This window comes from Squalius cephalus, assembly GCF_949319135.1.
Source record: "Squalius cephalus genome assembly, chromosome: 1".
Taxonomy (NCBI): domain Eukaryota; kingdom Metazoa; phylum Chordata; class Actinopteri; order Cypriniformes; family Leuciscidae; genus Squalius; species Squalius cephalus.
In genome coordinates, this window is record NC_137122.1 from 5,369,980 (window position 1) to 5,390,240 (window position 20,261).

Below are 20,261 nucleotides of genomic sequence, written 5' to 3' on the forward strand. Positions count from 1 at the left end.
CTCTCGTACGTGCACACTTCACAAGTCATCCGCTGCAAAGAGGTCAACATTATGTTTACAGAGGTAAGAACAGTCAAATACATATTGTTTGAGAAACTAAGTTTGTTTGCTGACTAGCGGTGGTGGCAGAGTGATCTGAAACGTTTAACATGCACGCGCTTGACGTCACATCCGCAGACAGCGCGGGAAAAATCCAACCCGACAGAAAATAGGAAAAATAGGATACAGGCTTATAGGTGCACCCACTGTGAGCTGACAAGGTGTCAGTATGCTCATCAGGAGATGTTTGAGTCATAAATGGTAAAATAAAAAGGTTATTGTTACGTTTATTTTGGGGAAAAAGTTGCATATAGCCCCTTTAACAGTTGAGATAGTTATTTAATGCTTCGCTAACTAGCAGAAGACACTAGCCGGGTTTAAATCCCAGTTGTGCAGGCGGGGCATGTTGTTACACTGCGTTACAATGTGCCCCTATTACAAATATGCTTTTATATTATACTATTATTAATTTTATTGAGAAAACGTGAGAAAAAGGTGAATAAAGACTGAGAGTCAATGTTCAGAAATTACTATTTATTTATTTGTTTTGAACTATGTTGTATAGCTGTGTTTTCCTGTGTTCATATAGTCAAAACTCAAAAATGAGTTTATATAAAAAAAAATGCCATTATTTTATATGAAAAAGTTTTTTAATTGTATTTTATTTAGAAAATATTTTAGTTTGTCTTGTATATTTTTTTATTTGATCAGATAACATTTTAAGCTGTCATATGTCATGTTACCTATGGGGCATGTTGTCACATTTCACTTCCATTCTTTCGGGGTATATCCAGGAAAAAGTAGTACTGTAGCCTACACATATACGCAACATATGCAGTGCTTAGCGCTAAGGAAACGTAGTCTAATTTGCATACGTTAACATAGGCTATAGATATTAGGGGAGCGCGGGGCACAAAGTAACGCTTTTTGACTTTCTCAGTTTGTGTAAATCTACATATGGTTTAGACAGAGTATTTATTTTTCCCACATTCATTTCCCACATGTCTAGTACAATGCAATTTAATATTTAAGGGTAAACCCCTAAAATAATTTTTGTAAAATATTGTTATATGACAATTTGTCTTTGGGAATTTAACAAAGCTACTCGCTTGCACACTCACCGTTTCTTCGCACAAACGAAACCAAGGCTGCGTCCCAACCGGCATAAATAACCCTTTCGGAGGGCACTTCCAAGGGAGAATAATTGCGATCGTCACGCTATTATATCGTTTCAAATAATTTGTAATAAAGAAAGCAAATTGTGTAAAACCTGAGCACCTCGACTTTAAGTCATCCAAATCACTTAAAGTGGATGGTGAAAGCTTCGAAAGAAATAGGCTATAGGGTCGATAGCTCTGAATAGCACACATCCCAGCTGCTGCGAAATCAATGACGTCGACACAACAAACTAACAAGGAACTATGCGTCTAACCACAGGTCAAGAGCTGTCTTTCCAACCACACAAGTTTGCATGCAGTTTGCGAATGTTCGTTTGAACTATGGTTTCGGGAAACACCAAATCGTTGGACTATGTTAGTAACGACGGAACTTGCGAGCATAGTTGGCTAACGATGCTTTCGGGAAACGCACCCCTGGACTGCTACAAGGTCAGACTAGTGTAATATTGTGATGTGTTTTGGGGTCCCGTTAATGTTTAGTTTGCAATATCAACTTTATTTCGTAGTAGGCTAATTTATCAGGCGAAATGGATGCAGACGAAAGCAGCGAAATGAAACGAAACCGAAACTAAACACAAAATTGGTGATTTTACGGCGATAATCAAAAGTAGAGATCTATTTTGTAATCAGACTTGGTTTGGAATGACTAAACGAATAGATTTTTCTAAAAAACCGCGTACAGCAGGACGTGTTGAGTGCGACACAGTTTGGTTTTAAACATGCAGTCATAAGCAGGACAGTGCACCGACCGCTATTTTCTGTCAGCCGTAAACAAATGTAATCTACACTATCCTAACATAAGATAGTAATTAATGCATGATTATGATTTTTATTATGAAAAATATCCAATAACCTAACTGTAATAAACTGCGTAACAGTAAAGTTATTGAATATTTTTCAAAACAAAAAATCATACAAATTATGCAAAAATACTTTTTCTCATCAGGATAGCAGGATAGCATGTGAACTGAATTTGGCAGCAATGCATGGGGGTTACGGGTTCAACTATGTTATTGAACTTTAATACATAAAGTAGGGGAGAGCGGGGCACAAAGTAACGCTTTTTGTCTTTCTCAGTTTGTGTAAATCTACTTATGGTTCAGAGTATTTATTTTTTTCCCACATTCATTTCCCACATGTCTAGTACAATTATGTGTTTTTGTTTTATCAATACAGTATATACTTTTTTCTTGATATACCCCGAAAGAATGGAAGTGAAATGTGACAACATGCCCCATAGGTGGGGTACATTGTAACATGTGCAGGGGCACATTGTAACATGTGTGGGGCACATTGTAACATGACCAAATGACAGCTTAAAATGTTATCTGATCTAATAAAAAAAATATACAAAACAAACTAAAATATTTTCTAAATAAAATACAATTAAAAAACTTTTTCATATAAAATAATGGCAATTTTTAATAATTAAATATAAACTCATTTTTGAGTTTTGACTATACGAACACATGAAAACACAGCTATACAACATAGTTCAAAACAAATAAATAATTAGTAATTTCTGAACATTGACTCTCAGTCTTTATTCACTTTTTTCTCACGTTTTCTCAATAAAATTAATAAAAGTATAGAATATAATAGCATATTTCTAATAGGGGCACATTGTAACGCAGTGTTACAACATGCCCCCGCCTGCACAACTGGGATTTAAACCCGGCTAGTGTCTTCTGCTAGTTAGCGAAGCATTAAATAACTATCTCAACTGTTAAATAACATCTTGGAGATTAAAATAATATCAGATTTGTCTTATTTTAAATAAACACAAAAAAATAGATATGAAAAATTAACTTAAGTAAGAAATGTACTTTTGCTATGGTTTAATAAATGTCTATGGATATCTTCCAAAAAATAAGTAATTTTAGCGGATTTTTTTTTCTATATAGTGTTGATATGGCAACTAGTAAATACACAAAGTTTCGTCATCCAAGCATGTGCGGAAGTATTTAAAACAAGCGTGTTACAACTAACCCCGTGTTAGGTTGTGCCCCGCGCTCCCCTAATACATCCTTTCCATTTAGCTTTTGGCCCGCAACAATAGATTAATAACAAACAAATTTATATTATTTGTTGATGTCGGCCTGATGTACGAAGTTCCATCGACATGATGTCGCTCAGAGAGCGTTTGCTAATCGGCAATATGTCGCCGCGACGTCGGCATCTGATCGCAAATGATCTCCGGCCGATGTTTGAACGATGCAAAAGCTGTAAATCTCGGCCGCTCTGCATGGGCTTTATAGTAGGCTACCTTTAATTATAGGCTGAACCTTTCAGGCTACTCCTTTACCATGCTGCTTTCATTGACACACACACACACACACACACACAATTTGCTCTCAGAGAGCGGAGATCACGCTGCAACATTCAGGAGCACAGAAACTAGTCAACACTTTCATCAATAAAATAGCTTCAATACTGAACACATGCAACTTTTATCCCCCAAAATGGCCATATTCATTTGAAAAAAAATCATTTTGGCATTTCCAATTTGCCCATTTCTAATTGTTGACTTATTATTGTTATTATTATTATTTACGGATAAGACTTGTCCCCTTCAATGTAGCCTACAGTATATGGTACACAGCCCTGGGGCTACTTGACTGTCCAACATGAAATGTTTGTGTGTTTAACTGTCTCTAGTAGGCTATAATGAACAGACACGATTCAAAGTTAAGACGCTTTAATAAAACATAAAATAACTCCAGGGCCCAGTTTTTCAAAAGTAATCCAGTGGGATTTCGGATCACGGATTGGATCAAATCTTGGAAATGGGTTTTTCAAAAGCAAAAGAGGGATTCTGAACTAAGATCAGATCATGTAATCCGATCTTAAATTTGATCTGGATCAAACCTGCCCTTTGGGTTTTTCAGAACTTTGAACTCGGTTTGGGATCTATTTGATCCAAAAAAACAGGATTATCCTGATCCCATCAGAAGGGTGGATTCAGTTGTGATTTTTCGAACCAAATAAAACCAGAGAGGTTTTTTTTTTTTTAAGTGAATGATCACAAAATCAATGTTTACTGATGATATATACATTTCTTCATATTTGAAGCATATATGAAGCATGTCACATCTAATGAGATATGGTAAAACAACAAAATCTGCTATTTAACATTATAACAAAATAAGGAAAGTAAATTGTTTCTGTTTATTACAGTGTTTCTGTGTCTTAAAATTAAAATAAACAATGGTTATTTGTGGCCACCGGTATTTTGCCAACTGTTGTTCTTTGCTAAGCCAGTAGGCTACACTGTTGGTTCCATTTAAGGCTCTAGTAAACAGGATTTGGTGATCCTGAAAAGTTCCTATCCGGATCAGATTGATCCAATCCGATGTTGCTTTGAAAAACTGGCTCAAAAGTAAGATGGATTACGTGATCACGGATCGCAAAAAAAAAGGATTACTAAATCCGGATCAATTTTATCCGGATTAAACCTTTTGAAAAACCGGGCCCAGGAGAAGGGATTAAAAAGGAACAGGAACAATGTAGCCCCTCGACAGAAACAGGTTCTTCCTGGCAGTTCCTGGCTAAACATAGGTAAAAGCAGTTAGAAGTTGCTTTAAAAAACAAATAGCCTATTATATCAACAAATATGTTTTAACTGTGTTCCTTTAGCTAGATCATGGGCTTTAGTCTTTTGATGTCTGCGTCGTATGCTGTAGTGTATGCAGCGCTGCTCGCCCCGGTCACCCGTGAAGCGTCACCATTTGTGTTTACCAGTTTAAGGGCCGGGTCAGTTTATTTTGCAGCCCCTGCATGAGTGAATTATCCAATCTCTATAGCCATCGATATCAACCAATTCAGCACCATCGCCACGGAGACACGGACAGGTTACGTCGTAGGCTACGTAACCTTTTGGTGGGGTTCCTTTTCGTAGCGCGCTAAGAGATATAATATATTTAATTAAATTATAATTTTATAATTAAAAATCTAACAACAATCAGTGTAATGACAATTTTATTATTTGCATGAAAACACTTGAATTAGCCTAATTGAACACTGTCTGTGCGTATTAAAACTTCAGAAATATATTCGTATAGACGGTCAACAGTGATAAGGTGAAGAGTGGTTCAGAGCAACCTTACGAACGTATGACTTACAGAAGGTATACTTAACTAAGAACGTTTCGGCAAACACGGGGGGTGGACCAAAGAGCGTCTTAGTGCATCACTTGCTTTATTAGCGCATTCTTTCGCGGACTTGGCACGCGAGTGATAATTTATAAACTATATACCTTTGTAAACTTTATATATTTTCTTAATTTTAAAACTTGTTTATATATACATCTAATATACCTTTCGTTATTGTACCCCAACATTAAATGACAAAATAAATAAATAAATAAACAAACAAACAAACAAACAAATAAATAAATAAATAAATAAAAGTGTTTCTAATAGTGCGGCCGAGGGAGTGACTGTAAATGTAAAAATAAAATAACAAAATCTGGGTGTAGGCCTATGTTGTAAAATACACACTCAGGATGTTCATGGTCTTTTTGACCCCATGGGAAATGAATGGGGAAGACTATAAAAACAATAACTTGTCATAAAAATTACAGAAACATGCACAATGATGTTGCTACACTATAAATGCACAATGTCAAATGCTCTCACACACGCATGCACGCACGCCACCCTATAATGTATAAATATATTTATAGGCAATATACAAAGGTGTATTTATATTGTATATTGTCAGACTCAGCCACACAGTCAAAACACATTATCTGTTTAGGTGACATGAGCAGTCATTAGTATAGTGACAGCTCATATTTCGCTAACTAACTGCAACAGCAGTGGCCTGTGTTTGACAATACTTTTTTTTTTTTTTTTTTTTTTTTCTTGATCATATCATTCAAACATTAAATTCACGGCTTTTAAGAGTAGGCTACAATTGTTTGGTTATTAAGTCACAAAAAAGGCAGTTTAAAATAAATGTGTGTTGTGTTTATGTCACTTGGCTATTTATAGGCATATATATATATATATATATATATATATATAAGGGGTACCAAGACGCATGCAAAGAGAACTGTTCAATTTAATAAAGGCTACTGTAAGAAAATATACTGATTTTAGTTGGTCTAAATTAGGCACACGAATTTGCTTATATCCCTTTTAGACAGAGCGCAGTGTGTGTGTGTGTGTGTATGTGTATGTGCTTCATAACTGTGCAGCCCATGGCCCGTCGTAGCCTCCCCGTAATTATGCCACTGTCGCAAAGCTGTATAGCCTACCACAAACACAACATTTATTGTTTCTTTATTATTTAAAATAGTCCTACAAAAGTGGCTACTATTTATTTTTGTAGAATTACAATTCTCTTTGTGCACAATAGTCTATACAGTTATACAGTCTTATAGTCGTAGCCTATTCACGTTTAAACAGCCTAATATTAAACATGTAAACATTAAATGAATGTACAATTAATTAGGCTACATTAAACATGTACAAACATTAAATTAAAACTTACAATTGACAAAAGCAGCTCATGCTTTTTCTTTAGTAGCTATTTAAATCTTCACATAAAAAGTCCAGTGGGTCGTAGATAACTTTGTTTCGAGTGTCATCCATTGTGCAGTCTTTCTGTGTAGCTAGTTCTCGAACATGTCGCATGTTTATCATTTTCTTTGATGATGCAAGGCCATTGCACACAACAAACAATGCAGTGTATTTCACAATAATAATAATACAAATAAAACATTTGACCTCATTGGTATAGGCTATTTTTGCAATAGCCTACTCCTAAGTGTTTTGCTTTACGCCGGGCTTAAAGTAAAAAGATGTCTGTGAAAAATAGTAGTATAATTTAATTAAATGCATTTATGGTGAGATTACTTCATTTAGACCACGAACCATGTGCTGTCACTTTAATTCAGCGCGTGCAGCACAGCAGAAATCTCGCGCGGAAACGAAACCGCATCCGCTGAGAAAGCTCTAATTAACCTGTTAACATGGGTAGCCTACGGGAAAAAATATGCACCGCATTCACACTGCAAACGGACTAGGAGTGAAAAAGGTCTTAGCCTACATGATTGTGCTTAACCAGACTGTAAAAGAACATTTTTGTGCCCCTCAAACCTAACTATTTACATGGTAGCCTATTTACAGTGCTACTGTATGCATAAGTTTAGACACCCATGCTAAAGTTGACTAAAAAGAGGAATAAAAAATCATCTTTTGGAAATTTAACTTAATGCCTTAATTAAAAAAAATAGGAAAAATCCAACCTTTAAGGACACCTTATTGGCATGGAGTACTTTCCATAAGATCATCTCTCAATGCAAATCAAACTAGCTATTAGGCTAACTGAAATAAAACCATGCCAATCTCTAGGTATGGTGAAGGCTATGTGATGATGTGGGGCTATTTTAATTCCAGAGGCCAAGGGAACTTTATCAGGATGCATAGTATCCTGGATCCATGAAGTAACTGGCCTTTAAAAATAAAAATCTGCCTGCCTCTATGGGAATTTAACATAGGGGTGTCCAGACTTATAAACCCTGTATTTTAAGGAATAAGATTTATTTATGATACATTATTCATTCACAAAGAAAATTGGTGTCCTTAAAGATTGGATTTTTCCTAATTTTTTAAATTAAGGCATTAAGGTCAGTTTCCAAAAGATGATTTTTTATTCCTCTTTTTAGTCAACTTTAGCATGGGTGTCTAAACTTATGCATAGCACTGTAAATGTAGCCTCTTTGATTCTTTAATTATTTGATTCATTCATTCTTTGATTCTTTTCAGAAACTGTTCCATATTTCAGTAGAAAAAAATACATAGTATTTATTTTCATGGCCTGAAAAACTAGTTTTCCATGTAGATAGTTCCATCTATCAATGTTTTGAACGCTTTGACTATTGACGAAATCAGAAATGAGATGATGGGAAGCCTCAGAAAACTACTACAAAAAGTTCTGATGAGAATTGGACGAAGAGCGGGCACCATCCCTTTAAATACGAACGATAGCCTAAATGGTGCTGAACATGTCTGTGAGGGAGAGTTTTAAATTGTGCCGCAACCCACAACAGCTCATTATAGTTATAAAACATGGTTTGTTGTTTGAATGCAAAGAGATGGACTCGCGCAAAGGTGACATCGGTCTCCCGTATAATGGGCCGACCCAATGCCGATGTAACGGAGCACTGACTGACAGGAGATCTGCCGATGCCTGGTCGACGCCTCTGCGATGTTATAGGGAGGGAGGCCGACGCTCGATGTTGGGCCGATGTTGGCCAGACGTACGTGTGCTATCTGTTCGACATGTTGTGGAGAACAAACAATTCGTGAACATGAAGTTCAGACCCGCAAGAAACGTCCAAGTTGGACAAGAAGTCTTAGCATGTGACTATAGACTAGAAAAGTGGCAACCGGGTACCATTACCACCAGAACTGGACCCTTGACATACACAGTGAAGGTTGGAGATAACACATGGAGACGTCATGTAGATCAGTTGGTGGATCCTCACCTTCACCTGTCCCTGATTCAAATGACGAGGACAATGATACTGTTGACACTGTTCCTCCTACCTCAGTTAACGTGAATGACTCTGAGCCGCACGAAGACAGGCCAGATGTGACAATTCCAGTGTCACCTGAACCCAGAGGTGTAAAGTTCAGGCCATATGGCAGACTTTTACTTTCTGACTTTTAGCTGATATGTTATCCTGAGAGATGTAGAAAACCTCCACAAAGGTTTGTAGTTATTTTGCAGCATTGTGTTAAGGTAACTGTAAATGCTATAGAATAAGTTAATAGATTTATATGTTTTGTTTCTTAGTAAGATAAATCTAGTGGGGAGGAAAGTGTAATGAATCGGGTATCATAGTGTTTGGAGTAACTATGCCCTCTAGTGGTGATCTACATAGAGTGTATTGAGGATCGAGCTCAGTTCAGAGTTCAGTAAAGAGAATGATGTGATTACACAGCAGACGCTTGTGTTGTTATCTCTCCAGCAGACACGACAGAGCCTGTTCTCATAGGAACTGTATCTTGAACTTTAACCTGCACTTGCTGTCAGACTAGATTGAAACATGTTTTTACTTCTGTAATGTGACTGACTCCAGCCAATTCCTCTTCCTGCTTTCATTTTGGCAAGAAGGAAATGTCCATACTCAATGAAACTTCGACACAGAGGTATCACGTTTCCTTATAAAAACCCTGTTTGTGTTTGTTATATGAAATGTAAATGTGAGATGTAACAAAACTGATGAATGTGATTAATAACTTGATGAGGTGCTGTAACTTGGGTTTCAGTTTATTATATGTAAGGGATAATCCACGGCTAGCCATGCATTAAAGAATTTTAATGCACGACGTAGAGGCGAAGAACCACCCGACGCGAAGCGGAGGGTGGTTGCCTCTACGAAGTGCATTAAAATTCTTTAATGCATGGCTAGCCGTGGATTATCCCGCTTATACCTTGGTTATTTGCCAAGTTAAAAATAAGTTAAAGCTGTAACTGATGTTTACAGTGTAATTTTTTAACAGACGTGTAAAAATGACGGTTATTTCTTAAGTTTAGGCTCGTCAGTTCTTGCACTCCGTCCGCTTTAAATAAAGTAGAGCCATCGGATTGCTTTTATTTGAATGAATTCACATTTATTTAAATTCATTATTAAAAGAGAGAGACAGAGAACTGAAGGAGAAGGAACAGAGAGAGAGAGAGAGAGAGAGAGAGAGAGAGAGAGAGAGAGAGAGAGAGAGATGCGTGCACGAGTTAACGTTACCTGTGTGCGTCGATCTCTTCTTTAAAGTCTAGCAGCTACAGTCCCCTCGTTGCTTAAGCCTACCTAAACGTTTTCATATGTGTCTCTCACTCTGCTTGCAAGTGTATCTGTGTTACTATGGTTACCAATGTAGCGGATTAATTTCGAACTGTAATCAAACTGACTGGAACTACCTGTGCATTAAACGGTTTTACTGCACACCTTCCAGCCAATCAGAATCGAGTATTTAAACAGCCCATGGTATAACAGAAGGAAATCGGTGTGTGAAAGTTGTAACGTGTACAATGAGATTTTGGAGCACAAGCAATGTCAAATTACTGCATAAACTGTAACTGTTGATTGGGAATCAAACCTGTGACTCTCAGCAGATGTGCAGCTCCATTCGACATGAACACAGTTTAAATATTGTGATGAATCTCTTGCAGGATGATGAACAGACAGATGTCAGGAGTAACAGAAGATGATCAGCTGAAGACTTAGAGAAACAGAGGAGAGAACAGAATATCAACATGTCCAGTCCTGACAGCACAGGTGATGATCACAGACCAATCTAAATCTGACATTAATGGTTATTTAATTCCACAAAGTGGAATGAATTAAATGAACATGTGAACTTGTGAAACAGTTTCATCGTATTTAGTTAAAGTTCAGACATATAAACGACATTAAAAGCTTGATTTACACTACAGATTGTAGATATTATTTCTAGATTCAGACTGTACATCTTTATTCTGAATCATTTAATTAATTAAATCCTGTAGTACACAATAATAGATGCACTAACAATCTGTGTGTGTGTGTGTGTGTGTGTGTGTGTGTTTATTTTTCAGTGGAAAGAAGAAGTCCAGATGTGGATCGCCCCAACTGTGCGTTAAACTGATTTACAGTAACTGCATTATGATATAGTTATATAGATTTGATGAACTGTGTCTATGATCAGTTTTTAATATTTAGCACTGTAAATGCTAAGCAGGAGAATAATCACAAAATGACACATTCTGCATGTGTATTATGTTTGTGAATTCTAGCTCTTGTTTGTCTTTGATCAGTTTCAGAGGGAGAGAAGCTGAATCTGGTTGTGTGTGGAAGTGACGGCACATTAAAATCCTCCATATCAGAGCGGATCAGAAGATCAGACGAGGAGCTTCATGGGCGTCTGGTCCGTCTGGTGGAGCTTCCAGCTCTCGTTCAGCTCTCAGATGAGGAAGTGATGCGTCAGACTCTCCGCTGTGTGTCTCTCTGTGATCCTGGAGTTCATGTTTTCCTCCTCACAGTTCCTGAAGCTCCACTCAATAATGAAGATAAAGCAGAAATGGATGAGATCCAGAGGATATTCGGCTCCAGAATCAACAAACACATCATGATCCTCATAATGCAGAAATCAGAGCATCAGACAGCAGAGCTCAATGAAGAAACTCAGTCGGTCATTGATGGAGGACGACAACAGTATTTCGATCCCACCACACAAGTGTCCACATTGATGGAGAACGTCGAGAAGATGGTGGAAGAAAACAGAGGAGAGTTTTTCTCCACAGAATCATTTTTGGAGGCGCAGGTGAAAAAACTGCTGCAATTTGAAGAGATGAAGAAGAAAATCGACTCACTAGAGACACATTTACTGTCACAAGGTAATGACCAGAACAATTTAAACTAAACTTAACTCTTAAAGGTGCATTGCGCAAGTCTCTGAGTTGTTGCAGAACTATGCCCCCTTCTGGCGCCACGCGAAACTGCAACCAGAGTTGTGCACGCGGTTACGTGGAGTGCGTTGGGGTTTGGGATGAACTAGAAGCCGGTCTCTGAATCCATCTTCTACTTTTGCCAAAGTCGCTTGAGTTGTCTTCGCTGATGCGGATAATGGCGGCGAATACACAAACCTGCCAGACATAGCCAGGTGAGCGCGAACGCGCATGACGTCACGCCCAGTCGATTCCGTCCCGAATCCCTCTTATTTATTTTACTGTACAGGATTATAGAGGCAATCACAGAGATCATAGAAGGGCTCATTCAGCCCATCAGGCAATTGTTTAAGCATGTATGGGTTAGAAAAACGGGTATTTTTAACATGAAAAGTTGCTTAATGCACCTTTAAACTAAAGAGCACGAAAAAATGACAATGAAAAAAAAAATGTTTATGTGGTGCTCTGTATTTTACAACAGTCAAAGGTCAAGCTTCGGTAGTAAATGAAAAGTAGATTATTACAATAATCAAACTACTACAATCCCTTGGAATGGTGAGGCTGAAAGTTTTACTATAATGCGTTGCTTTGATCAAGACCTCTGTATTTATCCAAATGCCTTAGGCATGACCGATGTCCAAGTTGAAAATCTAAACATGACAATGAACTTGACAATGGCAGGCATCACTACAGGTGAGACCGAGAGTATAAAAGGGCTCCTGTGCAATACATCATCCACTTATTTTCTAAAGGAGACCATGTGTTTGAACGTCACTACAGGTAGGGCTGACGCGGTGAAGGATTTTCCTTTGTGGTAATTTTGAGTGGCTCAATGGCGCGATATGTGGTTTTATCGCCATTTATTTATTTATTTATGTTTGATTTATTTATATTTAATTTTTGCTATATAAACAGTGGCGGTTCTAGGATTTTTCTGTAACAGGGGCCATTAAGGGGCCACATGTTACATTCAGGGGCCAAATACAGGGTACATTCAAGCACACAAAATCATTTATTCAGTACGGTGCAAATACATTTCGGCAGTCATTCCTTTTTCAAACGCTCTAATAAAAAATTATGAGCCAGTAAAGTTCTTAATGATTTTTTTCATTTATGTATACTGTGCATAAAGGACACAATGCACTTCTTTCTGAATTCCACCTTTTATGTTTCATAATAATGTCGTCGCTTATAAACAGTAAATTATTGTTAATTGTTTGGGGGGTGGAATTGCATCTGATCGTTGTGAAGAATTCTCCGGTTGCTCTTCTCGTCGACGATTGATGGGTGGGAATCTCTAGGCACCTCACGATTCAATTGCGATTCAGAGAGTAATGATTATCGATTATATATATATATATATATTATTTTTTTACTACTTGGTGCTTTTAAAGCAAAGTATTTATGATGACCCATACCAAACTTATTTCCAATACTTCCTATATTTATTTTATTAATAAAACAAATGGAAGTGATTTGGCAAGTCAACTGTAAGGTTACATTTGCCAGCATTTGTCCCAACCAAAGAACCAACAGGAAAATAAATGTGTGCCTGTACTAGCAGCGTACTTGTAGTAAATGAATACAAACTTCAGCATATTCTGAATCTCTAGCATTTTATAATAGACTTCTAACCAACATCCTCCTGTTATTTCCAATGAGCAATATAATCCTTCAGACAAAAAAAAACAAAACATTTTGCTGTAGCAAATTCACTAACAGTTTTCGTTAAAAAATATAGAACGATGTGCCAGCAGATTTCATACAAACATAATGCTTGTGGACTTATGCATATTCTGAATAATTAGTAACATACAAAGCCGCTCTTATACACAACTAAATAATAAAGAGTTATGACTTGAAATGTTTGCTGTATACCACAATCAAAAACAGCTTATACAGAAAGAGTGAATGAACATCTGCAGAGAACACAGTCAAAATGTAACTTTTTGTGACTGGCATTGCACATATTGCAGGGCAGTATAACGTACGTATAACAGATCGGTTTAAAGCATATTGATGTGAAAACTTAACGATACAGAAAGCAGCTCTCATACAAAAAATACTAAATATGTAACAATGAAATTGCCAATTTTCCATACGTTAGCTTTTAACGAAGAGGGTGGCGTTCGAATTTGGCGCTCAGCCATCATGCGTCTGTTATGTGTGCGAGTCTGTTATGTGTTGTGTGTTAAGTGCGCTAGAGTTCCGCTAGAGTTCTGCCTTTTGCGTTCCGTCAATATTACGTTATTAGGAAAAAATATATATATTTTTTTTTAGAAAATAGATTTTTGACATTTGTGAATCGATTCAGAATCGTCCACGTCCGCATCGCGATGCATCTAAGAATCTATTTTTTCCCCCACCCCTAGGAACAGTGGCCACCCAGGGGCCAATCAGATTTCAGCAGGGGCCAGGGCCCCTGTGGCCCCGCCTCTAGAACCGCCCCTGTATATAAATAAGTGTTACAATGTGGTCAGCATGCACAAAAACGAGTACATTTTCAGTAACCAATGTAACCGAAACTAAACAGCGTCTCCGCGCATTGAAAGGCTGTCGATCAGCGCACAGTTACAGTGGGAACAGTCTGTCTTTCAATGAGTCATTATAACCGTTCATTCAACTAACACGTTCAAAAACGCTGATTCATTAAAAGATAGTAATGAAGTAAGGTGTTAATTATTTTTAACTTTGAGCTCCACTTTTCAAGGCTCAGCTGACCAGCAATCCGTCGCATGGGTACGCTGAAGCTGATGCGATTCAATGCGTGACAATGCGTTTCCCGCGGCTGTCTCGAGCTGTGGACTGCTGACCAGCGCTGTCGCTGATGCCATTCATGGTAAATGCGTTAAAAGGATGACACCACATATTTCGTTTTCCTTGGACACAGCAACCTTCACTAATCTTTATGACTTGACCTCAAAGACAGACGCAGGTCATCGCACGTGCTTAGTCGATCACTCTCATTCACTGTCTGTTTAGGCTTAAGTGCAAATCCACAAAGCCTCTGTACAAATCACCATGATAAAAACAGTCTCGTTATCCTTATTAACTTATTTAACATTCAATACACATGCACAAAGTTCAAAACAAGAAGGGTTTTGACTTATGAAAAAAGAAAACACAAATATTGCGGTTGCTGCGGTTACTTGCATTCCTCTGTGGTTGGCTTGTCAGTTGCACGGTACTACAATATTGCGGTTATCACGACAGCCCTAACTACAGGTGAGACCGGGAGTATAAAAGTGCAATACATCATCAACTTATTGTTTGACGTGTTTGAACATGCGATTTGAACAGGCAAGTTTATAATATGCATTGAATGAGGCAAAGTGTGGGATGTGCTTGATGTTACAAGGGTTAAGCACAAAATAGATCTCAATGCGTTACTTGGGCTGAAACACCTGAAGTGTGTGCACAGAAAGATGCATTAAACATCATGCGATCCTGAATTCAGTTCTCTTTAGCGCCGCATTGCGATTGAACGTTCATATATGCACTGAATTACAACATTTTAAAATATCCGTCTAACCGTGTATTCATGCAGACATAGTTCGTTATCTTTTAACTCTTTCCTCACCATTGAAGGAATTTTCTAGCTTTCCGTGTTTTCACTGATATACAATATATGACATCTTCTAAAAGACTAACACCACGGCGAAGAAGAAGCAGAAACAAGTGATAGAAGATTGCTCACTCAAATGTAAAATTATGCGATCATCAACATTAAACAGCATGTAAATCACAACTGCCTGATGTTACAGAATGAACTGTCGACCCAGGACGAGCTACAGGACTGTGAAGCTTTGAGGGTGTTGATGTAGAGTCTGAACAAGTTCATGTTTCAGTCTGTGATATCTCAGTTCATCTCAATCTCACAAAGCCTCGTTATAATCAATGAAGCTGACTGCACAATGAATCTTTCATAACACTGTTTGTTATAATTAGAGGATTCGCCAGCATTCAAAATTCAGCACTGAACAAAAACTCAGTTATGCATCTGATTGCTAGCCTGGAAATCCAGACCTAAATCTAAAAGATGAATGGTCTGGCGTCGATTAGACTCTTGCCTTATCCGGTCGGCAAAACAGCAAAAACGCCCTTCTTGCAAAGGAAGGATTCTGTTCCTCTTTAAGATAAAAAGCCACTTCTAACTCGTTCATTGTAGCGGCCAAAGCGGTTTCAAACAACTGGTGTTCATCCATAGCCATCTTGCAATGTTTACTAATGACTTCGACGTCACAGCGCTGTCGTCATCTCGCCTCTGGCCCGCCTATATCAGATAACCCGATGTGATTGGTGCAGATCGAGGGGCATATTTAACCCTCTGGGGTCTAGGCTGTTTTTGGGGCCCTTGAGATGTTCTGACATGCCCTGACATTTGTGCTTTTTTCAGTTGCTTATAAACATATTAATGGCAAAGGTGTAAATTCACTCTATAAAGCACAAACAGGGCTACCATAATATGTGAGCCATGTGTATGTACATGTTTTCATTTTTGAGAGAATAATGTTTATGCGTGGTTATTGAAAAAAATAAAAAATAAAAATTCTGAAATAAGGCCACAAAACACATAGTAAATATGTGTCAATAAGACTTTTGACTAATGGATGTCCTCGCCTAATGTTTTTTCTTCAAAATTATGTGAAAATAGTCTTGCTTTATCGTTCACATAAAACCATACATTGATTTAAATTGATGTAAAACAGGTTTTGCTTGGAAAGCCAATATGCGAGGGGGCGTGAACGAGGAGTGGTTTACACCTTAGAATACAATGTCCCACCCACTCTGCATAATGACTCTGCATAATTAGCCATTCATTCAGGTGTGACACTGACTGAGCCACAATGCAAGGACAAAATATATATTTAGAAGAAGACTTATATTGACCATTTAAGATTTTGCTTACATCTATCTTGTAAATATGTTTTGCTATTTTATTAAAAAGGTTACAATTACAGCAATAATTACAATTTCAACAATATTTCAAGTGTACTCTTTCTTTGTAAAAAAAAAAAAATGATTATAGGCCTACATTTTATCTATGTATTCATTAGTTTGAATTTAGTCAACATTGGAACAGCTTAGTTGATGACTTTATTTTTGAAAAAAAAAAATAGTATTTTATATATAGAAATTGCTAAACAAAAGCTTATTTGACGTGGCAGTATATTCTACAGTAAAAACTGTACCCAAATCTAGTCAACAAGATGTTGTCTTTCATATTTCGCCTGACTGTAACGTTGTTTTCATGAAATATTAGGGCATATTGTTAATTTGCAGTTTAATACGTTGCTTATACAAATAGCCTACATTTTATTTCAACATATTTCAGTCGATTTTTACTCATCTCAGTATAGCAATATAGTTTGCTAAAACATCATCATTCATTCACACACGCAATTTAAATTTAACTTCTGGCAAAGATGAAGTTGACGATAGGCTATTGACTCGCGATCTTCGCAGTAGGCTAGTGAACGCACCGGAGAAATGCATATTTATTAGGCTACATAGTTTTTTGTTTTGGATGGTTTTGTTTAGAACCAGCTTTCCATAAATATATTTCACATTTTTTAGACATGTGAGGCGAGTAGGCTACGGTCTGGTTCATGATGATCTCCAGTTCAAGCACCTTATGTTGTGATTGCTAGCCTATATTTACTTTAAACCAGGAAATTTGTTAATGAAAAAATTATTAAAATTAAGATACAATTGATACAAAACAAAATTCGTTTTAAAGAAAGGATTTGTACTTTCTGTTTTGAGGTCTCTGTGAAAGTTTGAAAGTCTTTTAGTGCTTTTTTTTTTTTAGAGCGCTCGCGTCCATAATGGAGAACTGTCACGTAATATTGTTTTTTCCTCATAAATGCGAACACGAAAAATAAAAGACAAAAGACTTTTAAGTAAAACTTACTCCAAAATTGTGTCCTCGGCGGAATTCGCTCTTCAAAATGCTGCCGTTCGTCATCTGAGTTACAATCTTTCTCTGAGGAAACAACCCGGTATCATGCATTCTTCCTCGCTGTCCAGAATCATCTGAAGGGCGTCTTTGGAGAAGCGTGCCATACTCAAAACGCGATGAACTATCAGTAAGTCTAATGAAGAAACTGTGTTTTTATGGCATTGATCGGGGGCGGGTGCGCTGCATACTAGATCACGTAAACTATTTACATGTGAATAGCGCAGGGGGCGGGGCGGCCTCAGCTCATTTAGAGATAATGAAGGGAGACGGAAAAACGGTACCTCTCCTTGCTTTCAAACGGATTACTTGAGTTGAAAACATTTGTTTTTTATATAAATTACTTCATTTAAAAGAAGAGATTTCAAGCTTCATAAAGACATATCTCACATGTCTGTGTGAGAAGTATTCGCTGAGTTATGATTCATTTTCGGACGCGTTTCAGAATGGACTACACGGACAGAGAGAAGGCAGAACTCGCTTCGTGTTTATTTTTCTTTATTTGGCGAAAAGCACAACACTTTGTTTTTATTGTGTTTTTATTGTTGCACATGAATGTTCTTCAGCATCATGAATGAATGAAGAATAAACACCAACCTCTTTGTTCTTCAGGATCTTCAGTGTGTTTCATTCTGCAGGGTTCTGGATCACTCATGTTCTCACTGTCCTCTTTAATAAATTCAGTCTTTGCAGATTTCAGCTCTTCCTGATGCTCGTCTTCACTTGCAGCTGATGGGAATTTACAGCATTTATTGGAGAATTACTGTGGGAGGAGCTTCACTGATGATGAATTACAGTGGGAGGAGCTTCACTGATGATGAATTACAGTGGGAGGAGCTTCACTGATGATGTAATTGCTGTGGTAGGAGTTGATCTGCCAAAATCAAAAATATATAAGTTACTGAGTTTGTTTTTATGCTCATGGACATCATAATATAATAATATAAATTCTTCCAAATATAAATAATGGTAAGAACTAGGGATGCACCGATTGGGAAATTCTGGGCCGATACCGATACCGATATTTAACATAACAACTTGGCCGATGCCGATGTGTTTTCTTTTTGTTATTTATTCCTCCTTTTGTGCCACGGAAACATACAAGTCTTTCGGCTCTTGATCACACTATCCTAGAATGAGCACAAATGCAATCAGACCAATTTATGAAACAAAAACAACCTTTAATGTCCCTTTCTGGTTGACATTAGTTATAACCTTATTTATGACAAGATCTTTTTTAGTGGTTATGTTTTAGTGGAGCAATATGAGAGAGAAATTTGGTAATCACTGTCTGACTCTGACCCAACAAAAAAACATTATAATATTCATTTTATTTTTCCTGTTCGCATTTATGAGGGAAAAAACAATGTGTCGGTTCTCTGTTACGGACGTGAGCGCTCTGAAAGCTGCACTAAAAGACTGCTCTTAAACTTTCACAGAGACCTCAAACAGAACACCTGCCTTTCTTTAAATTGAATTTCGTTTTGAATGAATTATATCTTAATTTTAATCAATGTTTCATGAACCAATTGCCTGGATTTAATAAATTAATTAAATATAGCAGAATCACGACATGGAGGCGCCGGCGAGTGAACTGGAGTTCGTCTCATAAATGAACCGAAACTCAGCGTATAATGCACATTCACATTCACATTCACAGCGTATTTAGACACATTTAGACAAATTTATAATCAATACTTTTACCGGTTCTTTGTGGCAAGCTTTATGCGTGCGGTCAGGGTCCGAAATTAACACCCGCCAAGCGCGGGTAGATTTTCTGTTTGGCGAGTAAATCTCAAAAGGCTATCCGCCACACTGGCGGGTGAATGTTCATACCAAAATACGAAATTTTAAGCCCGCACGCGCTCTTCTGCCTCTAAGAACGAGCACAGAGAGAGAGAGAGAGAGCCCTGGCCGCGCGCGCGCGCTCTCACTCACTATTCAGAGCGGTCAAGCTTCCCCGTACTTTTTGACAAGCGTCCTTGATAGGGCGACCAGAGCTTCTTTGCAGCTCAAGTCGGCGGCGGTGTGTACAGTTAACGCTCTATCTGTTGACGGCGCTGAGGGAAAAGCTCCCGCCACTAGAAGAAGCGGTCGCCGCCCATTTGTGTCCTCCTGCGCACCCATCAAAGCCGTGCAGAACGTTTTCAGCACTCGCGGATCGTGCATACTCCGCCGCTGGCCAGGCTGCTTCTGCTTTACACACCATGGCCGTTCTTTTCTTTTTTATACATTTCAAATTTTGCTTTGGACAATTTTTTATGTTTGTATTCAACATAATAGGCCTACCTTATTATCTCAATTAAAAGTACTGAAATTAATGTATATGTGACAAAAAAAAAAGGCTGTTTATTATTTTGGCCGGTAAAAAATATGCTTGGCTGGTGGATTTTTTCATCTACCAGTCCCCGTGGCAGGTGAGCCAAAAAGTTATTATTTTATTATATTATTATTTCGGACCCTGCGTGCGGTCGTGCGCTTGAGTGCGGCTAAACGCTCATTATCCTGTAGGCTATATAATTAAATTAATATAAAGGGGCGATTTGTCCACAAATGACGTAAATGTACAATAGCCTACTAGTCGACTAGAAAAAAACTTTTAGTCGGAAGCAGCCCTTATTCCACATATTTTCGAACCAGGCAACAGGACA

The 20,261-nt window shown here is 37.7% G+C and overlaps 2 protein-coding genes across 3 annotated transcripts in view; both read left to right on the plus strand.

Moving 5' to 3' along the window:
* Positions 1–20,261, plus strand: part of LOC307155885 (uncharacterized protein) — a 468,056-nt gene that overhangs the window by 97,135 nt on the left and 350,660 nt on the right. The window lies entirely within an intron of this gene.
* The window catches only part of LOC307155857 (interferon-induced very large GTPase 1-like), a 250,519-nt gene continuing 231,460 nt past the window's right edge, over positions 1,203–20,261 (plus strand). The window contains exons 1-2 of one of the 2 annotated variants that reach the window (XM_079866852.1): positions 1,203–1,646; positions 10,398–10,503. The gene's annotated coding sequence lies outside the window, so the exon portion shown is untranslated. The remainder of the gene's footprint in view (positions 1,647–10,397; positions 10,504–20,261) is intronic. The other variant, XM_079866851.1, reaches the window with a different exon arrangement.